The sequence below is a fragment of the Lactuca sativa genome, chromosome 2, assembly GCF_002870075.4.
Source record: "Lactuca sativa cultivar Salinas chromosome 2, Lsat_Salinas_v11, whole genome shotgun sequence".
NCBI classification, from domain to species: Eukaryota; Viridiplantae; Streptophyta; class Magnoliopsida; order Asterales; family Asteraceae; genus Lactuca; species Lactuca sativa.
The window spans coordinates 143,069,794-143,078,444 of record NC_056624.2 but is presented as its reverse complement, the minus strand read 5'-3'; positions in this window follow the sequence as shown (position 1 = coordinate 143,078,444).

Genomic DNA, 8,651 nt, shown 5'->3' with positions numbered 1-8,651 from the left:
TACCATCGACCGGGGGTGTGACATGCACCCCTTCAACCCTTGTTAGTTTGAAAAGACGATTATCTATTTTTTTCATTTATTTAATATATGTTTTATTATTAACAAATTATGTAGGTCCCTTTCTTTCTTCTCTATATGTCTAAAAGACTAAAACCAAACCCTTCTATATTATATTCGTTGTAAATCACCGACCACCATCGTTTCACCAGAACCGTCGACCACCGTTATTCCACCTCTACCTATCACTTTAGGTTATGTCATCAAAAACATATTCAAAGCCACGATGTAAGGTACTCCTAATTTTAACCCTATAATTGAGTTATACTACATTTTGATCCTTAAGTATAATAATGAGTGCAATGAAAGCCCTGGTTGCATTTTCGTAATTTGGGGGTTTGAGGAGTACACTGAGCATAATAGGGAACGACGTAGTATGTAGGGCATACGTTCCATACATGAAAACCCTAATTTTTAGGGCTTGGCTCATATTTAAATCCCATTATAGCCTCATTTCCCCTCACTTTATTAACCTCCACCTTCTTGATATGTTTTTGCAACCCTAAACCATCTTGTGAAAAATTTCTAAGCTTAAGTGTGTATGTTTTGTGATTTTGAAGAAGGAAGGAAAAAGAGACCACCTTGGAGGAGTGAAGCTATTTGATCCAAAATCACACCACCTTTTGGCAGCATTTTGAGGTATCAATTTCTAAACTTGGTGAATTTTCATTTAGATCTTGTGTTGGAATGATTTTTGGTCCTTTTGTCCTAAATATGGAGATTCATGAACATAGCATGTTCTTGACCCATTAAGTTATCTTTTAGACCTTTGGATGCATCTTGAGTCATAAAAATGGGTCCCAAATGGTTGGTTTTTCTCTATGCATCACTTAGAAGGTCTTAATGAATTAAGAAGTTGATTTAAGCACTTAATGGACATGAAAAGTCATAAAGTTGGAAAATGTATGACTCTTGAGGGTATTTTAGCAATGGATATGGAAGATGGACGTGAGAGATTAATCCATTAAGATCTTAATGTTGTTTTTGGGAGTCTAGGAGTATGCCTCGCATACCTAGAGTATGCATTGCGTAGCAAGCCAACGACCCCGATGGTGGTCAACATTCGAGTACGCCTAACGTACATTTGGAGTGCACCCCGTGTACTCTCTCTATGGTGACTCGGTTAGGTTAGCTTAGTTGAGTCAATTGATCTGACCAGTTTGACTTTGACCAAGTTTGACCCAAGGGTATTTTGGGTATTTTGGAATTTTGATTGTGATTGGTCATTTGGTTGGATATGTGACATTTAGAGCTGAGATTCATAGTCAAGACGTCATCAACTACTATTCAGTCTGTAAGGTAAGTTTTCCTCTCATTATACTTGCGTGTCGAAGGCACCAAGGCCGGCCCATTAGACTAGATATCCTATTATGTGATAGTATGTTATCATGCCATAATGATTTGTTAAATCGGTATCCTAGCAGATAGGATGATACTCTGCTTAGTGATCTGTAGATCTACCTAATTGTCTATTGACTGATTATATGTTTATCTGTTATATGTGCACATATTTGGTGGGTGGTTGAGGCTTTATTGCTTTGTGCATGAGCCAACAGACCAGGGGCATTCCAACCCGAGGATGACTGGACTTGTTGTATATTGACATTCCAACTTGGGGTATTTTATCCCGAGGATGACTAAACCCGGAGGTCGATTGGGTCTGGAGTATTCCAACCTGATGGTTGACTCGACTCATAGTATATTGGCATTCCAACCCAATGGTTTATTGGGCCTGGGGTATTTCAACTCGATGGTTGATTGGACCCGACATGTTGTTATATATGTTATTTGTTTATGTGTTGGTACGTGGGGGAAAACTCACTAAGCTTTGGCATACGGTTTTTAGTTGTGGTTTTAGGTACTTTGGATGATCGCAGGAAGGTGAAGGCGTGATAGCACACATCCTCTATTTTATGTACTTTTGATATATGGGATACCCTAATATGAAACAATACCATGAAAACAATGATTTTGTAAACATTATATGATTTGGGTTTGTTTTAAGAAGTTTAAATTTCTTATGATTTTTATGGTTGTTACACACCAGAAGCTCGTACCAAACAAAATAAGCATAAAAGGACTCCTTCATATCGAAACCTACAACTTCGTCTGTTTTCTTCCTCCTTCATCTAATAGCCATACTTTCAAAACCTTTTAAGGTTACAAAATATTATCATTTACATGACTTATAGTCATGAAAAGATATGGTTTACATAATTTTCTTTTTACAAACTTTATCAGATTTCACATCGGTGTGACAAAATATAGATCACCATAGGTTAAGAGAAGTACTATACATAATGAAGACTACACTAGGTCTCCCAAAAATCTCATCTGATACTAAGCTTGTCACTTGATACTTGAACACGATTACATAGCCATTAACAAAAACAAATATGTAATACCTAACTCTCGTGAGATACATGAGCTTTAGACTCATGATATGTTTAAGGTAATAAAATATGATACAAGTAAGAAAAAATTAACAACCAGTAAAACATCATATATGCTAATACATATGATTTCCTAGCACCCTTGATCCCAACAAACAAGATTCTATCACATATAGTCATCATGCCTCTAGTTAAAAATAGAATCTGGCTTTTGGGTTGCATCAAATCATAGCGCCTCTTGTTATAAACTAAATATGGCTCTTACCAAATAGGACTAATAAATCAACCTATTAAGGTACCTTAGCTGTAATTATATCCTATTATAGGGACCAGAAACATGAATGCATTCATGACCTGAAATATGAATGCATTCGTTAACCTAATCTCTAGTACTCACTTTTGGAGTACAACATATCATTAAAACATATAATGCAATCTAATGCCTTTAACACATAGCTTTCTATAAAGCTCACTAACAATTATACACATTTGAATTTCATCAACTTGGGTTATTTACCAGCCACACAAACACTTTTAACATATTTAAACATACTTTACTATGTACATAGCTTTATATAAAGCTATGTACATAACTTTCTATAAAGCTCACTAACAACTATAGTGTTTTAAACTCTTATAAGAGAATGAGATGATATAGGTTGGGATGCTTATAGTGGGATCTTATGAATTTATTTATATTTTTAATATATTAATAGTATAAAAAATTTAAAGAAGACTAAGAAACAAAAATGTAAAGAGCAATATAGTCATTATTATGTTTGGTAACGGATGAAGTACACAAGTTTAAACTAAAATGGGATGAAACATGCAAGAGTAAAATGAATAAGAGATGATCAAAGTTAATTTTTGAAAATAGAGACCAAACATCCAAATTGACCACCAAACGAGGGATAATTCATGTAGTTTACCCTAAGTGCCATTTGTTGATTAAAATGTTTTGTATTTTGTTTTATTTTAGACATGAAATTAGGCATTATTTCTAGTTTCATTGTTATAATTAAACGAAACTCGAGAATGTATTAATCATTTCACGAATTATACTTTGATTAACAAGTAACGGTCATTCAATGATAAAAATGTTTTTTGTAGTGTGTTTTGTTCTACGCGCAAAAAAAAAATCATTCGAATTTTTGTTTTGTTATAAACGAAGCTCATGAATCAGTTAAAACATTTGTGAAAGATAATTTGGTGAATAAGTGTGATTGTTGATTAAAATGTTTTATATTGTATTTTGTTTTAAAAGAAATTCATGAATTTATTAATCATTCGCAATGTGTGTTGTACAAATCTTAATACTCCTAGATTAATCTCTGATTAGTCTTTAGGCAGTACATGATCGAATAGAAGGCGTGTAGGTGATTAATCCATGCCTAGACAATTAATTAAGTTGTAAACCCGATGAATGTTTAACACCTTGAAGAAATTCTATCTAAATAGAAACTATTTGAGGAATTATTAGCATCGTATCAATCATATTAACATATTTTGTCATGATATTCGTCAATTTAAATATATATTTTTTTCATATTAGTTATATTTAATTTGTCAAAATGTTATAGATTCACAATTTAGGTTCCCCGATTATTCGCGAACTAATCCCCGACTAGGCCATCTAATCTCTAGTCGCTAGTCGACCAACGTAGTACCGCCTAGCGATTTTTACAACCTTGTTTAAAACTGATAATTTGGTGAGATTTTTTTTGTTACCAATCACAAGTCTTGTCTAGGTCATCTCCATCTCTAGAATCAGAATTGCCACCATTGGTAATTAAATGGAGCAATATTGCTAAGAGCACTAATGCAAACTCAATTTCCTGATTTAATCAGTTTCAAGGCAAAATGCATACATTAGAGTTATTGTTCAATGGCATGGAATTATTGAAATAAGATTTATCACCTTCTCCACAACCATTTTTGTTTGTCACATTTGAAAGATCTTTATGCCCATGAGTCATTATAGAATGATATTTGCTAATGACATGCGATCCTATGAGTTACACCTTATAGCAAGTTACTACTTATTGATTATTTATTAGAATTTAATTACTAATAAATATTATCAACACTTGTATTTAATTGTGAAAATTATCATTTATGGAAATAATATTATTTTAGAGAGAAATCAACTTATAAATCATAAGGTATGAATTTGTAAGATGTCTACATGTTTTTGGACCTATAGAAGTTCATTAGTATTTATACATGTACATATTAATAAATAAAGAGCTAGTGAAAGCACATCACTCTTCATGTTGAGTATAGGGCTAAAAATTGTAAGGGAGGAATGGGGGTTTCTTGTTTGACATGTATCTCTTCACCATACTTACATCTTCATACTTTGCATTTATTGAAAGTAATGGTCCTTACTAGTAATATGTAAGTATAAAAGAATGAGGATAGCTAGTTTTAGAGTTTATTCTTTCTTTCTTTCTTTCTCTCAAAATCAAAGACCTTCAAGGCTTCTCCCCTCTCCTCACCCTTGCATTGTGTAGTGTAGTTTTGGGTGATTAATATGCTTATCCTCTTAAGAATTATTTGTTATAAGTTCTTTAAGGATTAAGAAGTATATTATACAAATGAAGACTAACATATTTTAGTAGTTTATCCTTGCTTGGTGGATACTTGTATAGAGCCTCTACTTTGAGACTTTTGCCTCATATCATCAATTTCCAATCTCCTATGAGAATCAAAGTCTTCAAAGGTTGTGGTTCTTTTCCTTCTATGGTTATTTTAATCTTTACATGCTTTGTAAAATTATACTTGGTTGGTATAAAATGGTTCTAATGTTATTTAAATTTTAATGTTTCCGTTGCTAAACTCGTAGTTTATTATAAACTGTTTTTGAATAAAACCCAATAAATGGCATCAAAGCCATTTTTGCAAGCTTGGTTACATTATTAGATTATTTGATATAATCTTTGTTTTTAAAAAACATGAATGATTTTCTTTTATAAGAGAATGTCATACATATTTTCTATGACAACTCTAAAATGTTTATAATTGGTATTTTTTTACTAAAAGTTTACATGCAACTTTTTAGTCGTAAAAGTTGGTTTAGAAAAACTAAGTGTTGTTTTATATATTTTTGAATATATATATATATATATATATATATATATATATATATATATATATATATATATATATATGTATATGATGTACATAAACTAGTCATTGAGTATCTGTGATATTATTTGTGTTGATTTGTTAAAATGATTGTAATATTTATTTATTCATATGTTAGGTAGTAATTAAATAGATAATTTTTATTTTGTTTATTTATGTAAATAATAGATTAGTTAGAATAATTTATTTTATAAAAATGTAATAAGAATGAAGATGGTGTTCATTTTGAAGATAAAAAGTTTATGCACTTAATTTTATTAAATTTTTATAAAATTATTTTTATGAACTTGCTATAAGGTGTTGAAGCAAGTGGGAGCATGAACACATCATAAGAAGATTTGGTCCTTTATGTCCCTTCGGAATGAACTTGACATTGTTGTGATTGCTCACAAAATGTCACTAGCGTATGGTTGGTTTATAAACATATGTTTTATACTTTGTGATGCTTAACTTATGTTATATTATGCATATTTGTAAAATTATATTTTAAAATGTTACATAATATTTTAATCATACAATGATCACAAGGAGTTTGATTTTAATGAATTTTGTATTTTAACATAAGATGGTAAAAATATTTTAAAAACAAAATAAACTTTATCGTTTAAAACTAACCAACGGCAAATTTTGACGATTAAAATTTTAGAAGTTTAGAATTGAGATGTTAGAGATTTATCAAACTCCAAACCTTATATTATAAAATTAAGTTTTATTAAATGGTTTATAAATGCTCTTTAACGCTCAAATGCTAAAACTTAATACTAGATATTAAATTTAAAATTTGATTGCGTTAATTATATAAAATTGGATTTTATAAAAGAACATTGCTAAAATGTGACTTTAATAAAAATATACAATTGCTTACTGGATACATGCAATAACCATTATATCAAAAACTAGAGTTATAAAAACATTAAAAGGCCCCTTATTAAACGCAAATCTTTGTCATTCACTTTGAAAACACTCGCACACGACTTTTATAAGCTAGTAAGATAAATGATACCTAACCGCTAATGTTTTCTTTTGAAGGAAGAGTTGTATTTGCGATTTCTATAACCAAATTATAGGTCGGTTACACAAGTTCCTTAAACTGAATGATTTGATCATAAATCTTTTGTGATAAGTGTCACCTAAGCAAAAAAAAGGTATGAGTCATACATGGGATTAAACATGTCTATTAACATAAGTTATTAGTGATCACATAACACTAGAAATTATATATTAGAATATAAATGATAATCGATGTCTACCTTGTTGAATTCAATGAATGGGATAAATGATACCTAATCATTTACTTGTTTTGTTACTTGGATCCTAGACTTTGATAATTATTGTTTTAGAAACTTAGGGTATTAAGTATTAAAGCTTTAAATATTGAAAATATTAAATGGATTATGTTAAAATTTTGTGGATGAAAACAAAATTCAATCTCATTAACATGCAACATCTTTCTCTTGTTGATCTACAGGAAATAATAACATTCGACAGATAAAATTTCTACGAACGACTTCGTACCTTGAGGGAGAATCTCAAGAGAGATCATAAATTTTACATTCTCGAATACCCTATTCCTAAACAACCTACTTTAACCAATATATATGAACACGATACCCAGTGGAAGTATCATTGTGATGTTAAAGATGTTTCTAATATCATACTTGGAACAATTATTCCTGACTATGGAAGGACTTAGAAAACTTAAAATCATATAATATGTTTCGTAAGGCGAAGCACATATACCTAAAATACAATGCTATTTGATGATCCCTACCTTCAAACATTATTCAGCACCATTTATCTCCCATTTCACCATTGTTTTTTAGCACTAACTCCAACGTCTCAATGTGATCAATATCATTAATCACTTTTAAAAGCGACATCTTGAACTCCAAATCAGAAATGGAAGCCTCACTTTGGTCTACCCTCCTTTCAAGACTAGCTAGAAGAATTTGAAGGTCAACTTTAGAGGCAACTTGAGCTTCCAACTAGAGGAAGACGTAAGTATATTGAAATTTAAACTTCCATTTAGACCCTTGTTTGTAGATTTTCTAATTGTTTGAAGTGTATGCACCATTTTTATATATGTATAAACCATAAATTATAATATTATATGGTCAATTTAGTAGAATTGTGATGCTCTTAAATAGATGGTATAACATTTTTTTGCTGATAACCATTAATGTTTGTGAGTTTCAATGACTTCATCATCCATAGCGGTTGCCTTGGGAAGAAATGTGTATAAACACACGACTAAATGTTTGCCTTGAGAATAATATAAATTCCTCGTGAATGAAGTCAATGTCGATTAAATTTCCACATGATTCCTCTATTCCCGATTGACGATATATGTCTAGTTTTCCGTAAGGCATGTTTGAACACCTTTATGGAACATGTAGTTCATTATAGAGAGCCTCATAGGTTCAAATACCAACATGATGTGGTTAGGGTGTTCTCTTTGATGTTTGTTGGTGTGTTGATATTTCCGTCAAGAAAGAACCAACTGTAAACTTTTTGACTAGGCCGCTGGATGGAAGATTCAGGCATGTTGACATTTTGGTTTTTTAGATTGGTAGGATGGAAACACGCTTGTGTGGATCTTATTGGGGTCTCCCCACTTGTGGGTTTGAGGAGTGAGAGTTTCATAACGGGACATGTTGCTTTGAAAGCCGCCGCATGAAAAGTAACAAAACAAGAGAATGCATGCATTGAAAATTAACATGTGTTCATACCTTTCGTATTTGACACCTTTGGTTTTCTCGCACCAGATGTGTTGAAACTCTTCAACGGAGTCTAACGAGTTATGCATCGAAATGTTATATATATATCATAAATCCATTGGTGTTGTTTTCAAAAGAATTAGTTTTGCAATCCAGAAAAAACTAGCGGCGCAGCTTGTTACTCGTTTACCTCACATCGATATGTATTAACTTAGTTAATTAGTATATTGGTTCTTATACAATTTGCATGTTTTTATTATGTTATAATTTCCATCGCATAAAAAAGATATGTTTATGATTGTTGTAGCTTTTAGCCGATTAAATTTGTATATTAAAA